Source organism: Montipora capricornis, chromosome 11 (genome assembly GCF_036669925.1).
Source record: "Montipora capricornis isolate CH-2021 chromosome 11, ASM3666992v2, whole genome shotgun sequence".
In the NCBI taxonomy this organism is placed as follows: Eukaryota; Metazoa; Cnidaria; class Anthozoa; order Scleractinia; family Acroporidae; genus Montipora; species Montipora capricornis.
In genome coordinates this window covers 25,018,303-25,026,339 of record NC_090893.1, presented here as the reverse complement: position 1 = coordinate 25,026,339, position 8,037 = coordinate 25,018,303, and the positions used below count along the sequence as shown (strand labels likewise).

The following is an 8,037-nucleotide window of genomic DNA, read 5'->3' as shown; positions in this document are numbered from 1 at the left end:
GGCTCATACGCACAAAACACTTCAAGACATCTCAAAGTACTTGTGGACATTCCTGGACTACAAAACACTTGTAGAAATGAAAACACCTGCCCTGATTTTAAACTTGTTGCATGATGGAGATCAATTCGAATGCCTTCTGGCTTCCAAGGCAAAACCGTTTAACATAAGACAATGATAATTTGAGTTTTAATTGTCTTGTATGACTACCAGGTAAATTCTTTAATATGCGTGCTCGGATCGTTCTGTTAATGTTCTTGCTTCAGTCGATAGTTGTTTGCGACAGGCATCCAGATTGTCTTTGCTCAAGTGACAAACTTTAATTCAGTGAAGGAATGCGTAGGGTCCTATAGAGCAGGACATCGATACTCGGCTATCTTAGCGGAGCTCCGCGAGCGCCAAAGGCGCGCGCGCGCGGAGCACCATTGTTAAGAAAATATGGTAACCCATCGATGCGAGAAATCTTGGTTTTATAGCCATGACGTCATCAACCGTCCCTACATACGAACGTACGTCCGTCCGTCCGTACGTCCACCCCTCCATGTATGCCAATGTGACCAGTAGTTTACAGCATACATCTTTGATATTGGACATCCATCTTTTAATCAATTCAAACATGTCAAAATAAGGTATCCGCTGACAAGTATCACGTGACCATATCGCAGGCTCAAGCTTAGAGCTCACCGAGGTCAGCTGTTTTTTTGAAGAGAACGATTCATAAACCCTACAAGCAGTAAGAATAAATAACCAGGGAGCTCCGCTTTTAAATGAAGGGGGTAGTCGCGTCTACCTGTGTCGCCAATGTATAATTTATTGCATAACGTACAGTTTATGCAATAAATGACATTTGCGGAGGTACATGTGAAATGCTCGGTGATCTTAACAGATCGCTTAGGTCCCGATATCTTGCTAGTGTTAACAGTGAAAAGACAAGTTTTGTATCGTGAGCGCGCGCATTTGAAAGTGACGGGTTGCTCGTTAGTTTTGAACGCGCTTCCAACTAAAAAGTTACCTACGTTTTTGTCGCGTTTGAATGAAATAAGTGGAGGTTGCAAAAAGATTCTACCAGTCTCGGGATAATTTTGGAGTAATTTAAAATTATTAAGAATGATACTTTTCACTGCGTGATTATGAGGATGGAAAGTGAGGGTGAATGGAATTCTGTCATTATCTTTTTCTGACGTTTGTAGTGATGACTGTCGATCAAATTGTTGGGTGCAATGATGGCCCGCTTTGACCACAGAGACAGGATAGCCACGTTTTTCGAAGAACTGGCACATCTCCTCTGATCATCACTACATAGACGTCGAAGGTATTAACGAACGCTTTTCATTTAACTACTATATTCCTATTTTTCGCGTTGCCATGTTATCACCAATAGCGTGGCTCCTACTCTACTATAAAAACTACACGTAACCCATAATTCCTCGATTCGCTCTGACGAAGGGCTAACGCTCGAAACGTCAGTGTTTAGAATCTTTGTACGGTGCAGTGGCGGATCCAGACCTTGAGCTAAGGTGGCGGTTTTTTTGAGTGTGTGAACCAAAAAAAAAATTTAGCCTCAATTTTTACCAGAATATATACTTAAGTACCAAAATAAGGGGGGGGGGGGGCGGGCCCCCCGGGCCCCTCCCCTACATCCGCCACTGCGGTGGCCAATTTACATTATCAAATTTTTGTGTACAAGCTCCGCTTCTAGGCTTGGTTAAATCTACATATTAATGTTTCTTTCTGTCTATCATGGAATTTCATGGACAATGAGGCAACTGAAATACTTCATTGACAGAAAACTTCATTTAAAAAGGAGGAATCTGCAGAAACCTCGAAGCCATCACAGTCACTCACCTTCGCCTCGTGGCAACAAAAGTACTTGGGCAGCTCTCTCTGGGACTCTTTCGCTCCAAGAAAGTATAAAATCAATTGAATCGGCACCCTCGACTATCGCTATTTACGCATCTGCTCGAGTTCTTCCTTGTTACAGTCGACTCTCTTCGATCTAAAGAACACTCTCCTTCAAAATGGTTACCCAGGAGGAGTTCTTTGTTATCACATTAATGATGTTTTGAACAGACAAAAGAACAGGTCTGCTGAACCTACCACCACTGTTCCTAAGAAAGATATCTTTCTTGTCTTGTCTTATTTCGGCTTTCAAAGTGAAGCTCTTGCTCGACATGTTAAATCTTGTATCAGTAAGTTTTATGGCGGTGTTAGTTATTTTTCAAAACACCTGCAGGATTAAGTTTTTTTTTCCTTACAAAGATCGTTTCAGTCGTTCTTAAAGATCTAAAATAGTATACAAAGCCATTTGTTGGGACTGTGATTCCTTTTACATCGGTAAGACAAAAACAAGATCGCATGAAGGGAAGTCCGAGCATTTCAAAGCTCTTACACAAGTCGGCCACGCCTCTGCTGTTGCAGACCATACTATTTCTACTAGTCATAACATCAAATGGGACCTTTTTGAAATCCTCGCTACTGGAAAGTCTGACTTGCAGTGTGAAATTAAAGAATCGCTATTCATCAGGGACTTAAAACCTTCTCTTCATGAAAACATTGGTAGTGAGAAGCTTTTTCTTTATTAATTTCTTCCGGAAGTATCAACTACCGGAAGTTACGATTTTGTTATAATACTTTGTAACTAGTCACGCTGAAGTTAACTAAAGCTCGGAGAAATGTTCGACTTCCTACAACCCCATATACATAATTTACCTAAAATTAACAAATAATTAATAATTTAAGATATCGTTCCTTTTTGGAATACCCAGTATAATTTGGTCTAGGAAATCTTGGCCTTGAATTCTAGTTTTTTTCTTGTATCCGAGAGCTCAAAAGAATAGAAGTTGACTCAAAGATATGGTCGATTTTCACAATGCAGCTGCGGCTTTTGTATGATATAAGCAGTTTGGCACGTAGACAAAAAGTAGGTAAGGTGTATAGGTGGTTACACGTAAATTACGTCATGGGTGCCATGTTGAATTACACCAACAAAAGATCTTTAACCAGCTTCTTTTGTTTTCCATCCAAGAACTGTACATTATGCCATTGTTAAAATTGTCTCTAGACGATGGTTGTAAACAACCTATTCTCTCTAAAAGAGGAATTAAACGGAACAATCAAAACTCCACAACTCTATCACCAAACTCTGTTCGTATGATCTTTTTACCAAACTGTTTTGGGTTCTCTAGTTCTTTCGGGACAACCTGATCCATAACCTCTAACATCTCTTTGAGTTCATCAGCTATCTTGCAGTCCAGAGTCAGAAAAGAGGTTGCAATTCCAAAGTGACCCATCCGGCCTGTTCGGCCGCATCGATGAACATAGTCTTCTATACTTTCAGGCAAATCATAGTTTACAACATGCGTTACTTCTGGAAAGTCAAGACCTCGTGAACCGACGTCAGTAGCCACCAAGACATCAACTTTGCCATCACGAAATGCGCTAACAAGCTTAAAGCGATAATCTTGTGATTTTTCTGAATGGAGACCAGATGCATGGAACTGTTCATCCTTGAGTAACCCGGCGACATAGTCCACATTCTGAATGGACGACGTAAAAACAATTACAGGCGGAAATGGAGTGCTTCGCAGGACTTGGAGCAGTTTTGCGGGTTTTTCGCAATGATACAAAACATTACATTTTGTTGTATAGTTGGGGAAATCAGACCAGCTGGTCCTACTTGAATTGTTATGGGATTGAGCACTGCCGATCTTGCCAGTCTTTCTAAAGAGAGAGCCCATGCAGTAAACCACAACTTTCTTTCTACTATTCGACCATCCCGATTGTATCAAGTCCATTACCAAAATTTTGAGCTAAGAAACTTATTGTTGCAACTGGCTTGTGACTCTGAAAGAACCTCGCAAGTCCACTTTCAATAGAGATCGAACGTACTTTACTAATCCATGATTATTACTAGTTTACAAGTTAAATCTAAAACTAGCCAATTTGACCAGCTCTGGTTACCAGGCTTCTGTACGAACGGACAGTATACACGTGTCTGTTCTTGTAAGTAATTGGACGAAAGTATCTGTAATCAATGCGGCCAACCCCAACAACCTAGACTTTGACCCCGAGTTTTGCGAACTGCCAGCGATGACGCCTCATGATGTGACAAGATCGCCCAGTTTGCCTTCCATTCACGATCACAACGAGAATATTCTGAACAAAGGAGTATTTGTATCTTTTCTTAAAGAAATAACGCAGTGCAGCGTTCATTCCCAGGTCAACACGTTGTCCGTTCTGGTTTGGATATCGAATGCAATCCAGTACTTTTAGCAACAAACCAAAAGAGCCGCATTTATTAAAACGAATGTGCAGTTGTGGTCGGCTTCCATAAGTCGCGACGCCGATGTGTGAGTTGTGCTTGGCGATCGTGAAGCGTCGAGCGATTGACTTGATGAAGGCCTTTTCGAGATGGAAGTTTCGTCGACCAACGTAGTGCGAGCCGTCGATCAAGAAGGCGATGTCAGCAGTAACTGGAATATGAGAGACGCCTGTAATGAAAAACAACGATGGCAAATGCCGTGATCACAATACATAATCAGCGTTACTAATTATAGTGACCATATTTCTTGTGAAAGAAATGTACATGTTTGAGGTGCGGGCTGTAGACGACCTTGCATTTATCTTGACAATTTAATTAACGTGCCACTGTGACCTGAAAAAAATAATTGTTACTGTTCTTTGGATTTCAAAACTATGTTAATTAAACACACAGGGGCACTTAAAGCAATTGTCACATTATAGACACCTGAAAAATTCAGGCACCTTCAGCAGGATTCGAACCCATGACCTCGGCGATCCTGGTGCTATTCTCTGCCAACTAAGCTATAGAGTCACACAGTTGATAGCAGCTCAATTTGTTGATGTAAATATAAGCGATTCTTAAATTATTTCGTCTGCATTACAAACAATGTTCACGACAAATTCAATTGAAAGCATCACTTACTCAGGCTCAAAGTTACTCTTTTATAGGAGTGGCAGTTTAATCCCTTTAATAATTTGTTACTAATTGTTTCGTCTAGAGCGGTTTTCAATTGTGTGTCGAAAGAAACTAGCGAATTGCTTTGGTTTTGCATTGCTTCTCTCAGTGATTGGTTCAAAGTTGTCGCGCCACTCTTTCAACCAATCAGAAGTGAAACCAAAACCAGTCCTGGCTCGCGCGTGCACAACTTCCCGCGCTTTGTGCCGGCTACGTGTAATTTTCTTCGAGTTTTGATTGGTTTACCGGATTGTCTCCGTCCTTTTTGATTGGCTAAAGTAATTACTTTGGTTTTGGTTTTACGACACTCGATTGAAACTCGCTCTATTTAACCCGTCTTTTCCTTAAAGCTAGCATTGGCCCCTGGGAGTGAGACTTAGCATATTTTAGTACTCTGTCTTACGCCAGATGATTTTATCCGTCAATTGGGGGCTTCCTAGGGCTCCTGAGGGAAGCATCAGAGGGATTAGTGGATTTACCCCTCCATTAAGCACATATCTTGCTAAACTAGTCACTTTTATTTGAACACAACTCGCCACGATTATCCTTTGCGACACGGAAGGGTTGCGTTTGTACCCGATAACGGGTAGAGTCACGTTTTTTTCATTTTGCGATGACGCTATAGATCTTACCCGGTAGACCCAGCCGTTTTTCTGGGGTAGATACCAGTTTACTGTAGAAGAATTACGAGTAGCTACAAAGAAGACATGATGAAGAAACGAGTGAGTTTTTATGAAGAAGCCTGAGCGAGTCACGGGCGCACTTTCTAAAGAGAGAACATTCGCAAGGAAGAATTTTGGATATATTTGATAGATTTTATTAAACAATTTAGTAAACTTCTTTCTGAGGAAAAAGAGCAAACCTTGCAGGCGTAGCCGCCATTTTTGTAAACAATCGTTACCAATCCCCTCGTGTGTCTTAATCAAAATGGCTACGCGCATTAGGATTTTCTGTGTACGGGTATTGAGTGTTTTCACTCACGTGACCAGAAACCTTGTTTTTCCAGTGAAACAAAGGAAAACGTTGCATGATAATAGAGCTCCATTCCCAGAGGATTAGTTGGGTACAACAACATGGTCGCCGTTCTGTTGTTTAGGTACACCAACATGGGGGAGTCAGGGTGGCTTAGTGGTTATCAACCGCACCTCCCACATCTGCGACCCAGGTTTAACCCTGGCCTCGAGGTCGTATGTGGGCCGAGTTTCAGTCGATCTCAATCTGACTCCGAGGGTTTTTCTCCGGGTACTCCGGTTTTTCTCCCCCATCAAAATCGACTCTAGATCAATAACATCCCTGGTGGATACCCTCGTATAGGGATAACCCCTGGTATCTCTCCCTTTGATTATCTTGAATGAATAAAGTTGGTATTATTATTATGGCCGCCGTGACGTGTGATGTGAAAACACTCTACACTACCAGTTTCCGTATACCCACCGGTATGCATGTATCTTGAGGTCTCTAATAAGTCTCTGATTTGTCGTGTGTCTACTTACTTCCAGAAGGTAGGTTTGGTTTTGGGCCTGATCCAACAGGTCTAACTGATTTGACTGGCCTGATAGGTCTAATGGGTTTGATGGAACATTCTATTAAAAGGGAAGAACACAGTTGAAAGAGTAAGCCTAAATAAGACAACTTTCCTTAGGGTTATAAAGTATATTCTTCAAATTACTTGTGGCTTTCCTGTAGTTTCTCTGCTACAGGGAGGATTGAAAAACGACGACAGTAAACGCTGACTCCGGAGCCAGAAACAAATAAAACGTACTGCATTTCTACACTTAAAAAAACACGAAGACGCAATATAAAAGGGGTGGCTTCACGCTCTACTTTTGTTCGTATTCATTCAGACACGACTGATTAATTATCCAAGAAACAGCAACACAGAGACGGAAGCCGGAAAAGATATTTCCAGCGCGAGAAAAAGGGACATGGGAGTAAAAAAAGGAGCAACAGATAACATTTTGTGACATATTACGGACACATTGCCATAAGGAGCTTTTTTTATTGCACAAATTATCACAGAGCTCGGTTGTGACTATGGTTGATTGATAAATCATTTGCCTGTGCCTAAGGCACCACGGCTTTTGTATCGCGTCTTTGTGTTTAAGGCCTCGATGCGGCGAACGACAGGGTGTTGTTTGTCACAGTGCAATGAGAATTCTAGAATATTTCTAACTTTTGACTTCTTGCTTGCTTGTTCGCTTGGAAGCAGCGTTGGCGCATGCGCTGTGTTGGGTTAAAGGAGGATTCACTCGGTTTCAAATTAATGATAGAGGTAGTTTCTAAAGAAACTGTGGTGCTGCGTCGGTGGGGAAGTAATATGCAAAAATTTAGTTTTATCAACGGAGTTGATAATGTAAATTGGCCATTGTACAGAGATTCTAAAAGCTGACTTTTCGAGCGTTAGCCCTTCGATTCGTCAGAGCGAATCGAGGAATTATGGGTTACGTGTGGTTTTTATAGTAGAGTAGGAGCTACGCTTTTGGTGGTAAATGGCAACGTGGAAAATAGGAATATATTAGTTAAATGAAAAGTGTTTGTTAATACCGTGAGGATTAAGGGTGCCGATTTGGAAGATGAATTTTTGTTCCAGATTCTTGCGGCTTTCCGTCGTACCTAGATGTAGGGAAAGGCCGCCGATAGCCATGTGTTTTTTGGAGTGGTTAGGGAGATTAAAATGTCGAGCGAAGTCTTGGTGCTTAACTATTGTAAGGGGAATGAGATTTATTTGCATAAGAATACGCAACTCATTTTCCACTTGTGCACCAGGACTCGCTTTGAAACTGAGGCATGCAGCAAATTGGAAATGGGCTATTAAGTGCATTTCTGGATATAAGTGATCTAAATATCATTTCTGAATTTCTACATCCACTGGACTGCACACCAAGTACTTAAATTTAATTTCACTGAGATGCAAATAATTTCGGGGTGCCTGTAGTACAGTTCCGATTTAACGCAGATTAATTAACTCTATATAAAAATACGTATTAAAATAGATCTCGTGGGTTTATTTACTACTTTCGGAAATTGCAGACTAACTCATGGCCGTACTCTGAGCAATGTGT

General features: G+C 41.3%; 1 pseudogene; it reads right to left on the bottom strand.

Annotated features, from left to right (window-relative positions):
* Positions 1-3,110: 3,110 nt before the first annotated feature.
* The window catches only part of LOC138023262 (uncharacterized), a 14,177-nt pseudogene continuing 9,250 nt past the window's right edge, over positions 3,111-8,037 (bottom strand).